The sequence below is a fragment of the Macrobrachium nipponense genome, chromosome 20 (genome assembly GCF_015104395.2).
Source record: "Macrobrachium nipponense isolate FS-2020 chromosome 20, ASM1510439v2, whole genome shotgun sequence".
Lineage (NCBI taxonomy): Eukaryota > Metazoa > Arthropoda > Malacostraca > Decapoda > Palaemonidae > Macrobrachium > Macrobrachium nipponense.
Genome location: NC_061089.1, coordinates 30977423 through 30977631, shown reverse-complemented (window position 1 = coordinate 30977631; position 209 = coordinate 30977423).

Below are 209 nucleotides of genomic sequence, written 5' to 3'. Positions count from 1 at the left end.
AATATACACTTTATTTACAGGTTATATTTTGCATTTTTTTTATTAATTTAGGTATTGAATGGTCCAAAATGTTGTAGCATTTCATTGTTTATAGGTCAATTTAGCTTTATTATGAAATTTACTGGGGTGTTTTTGGAGGGCTTGGAACGGATTAGCCATTTTACATGTAAAATGTGGTCCAAGATACGAAAACCTCATGATACGAAAGG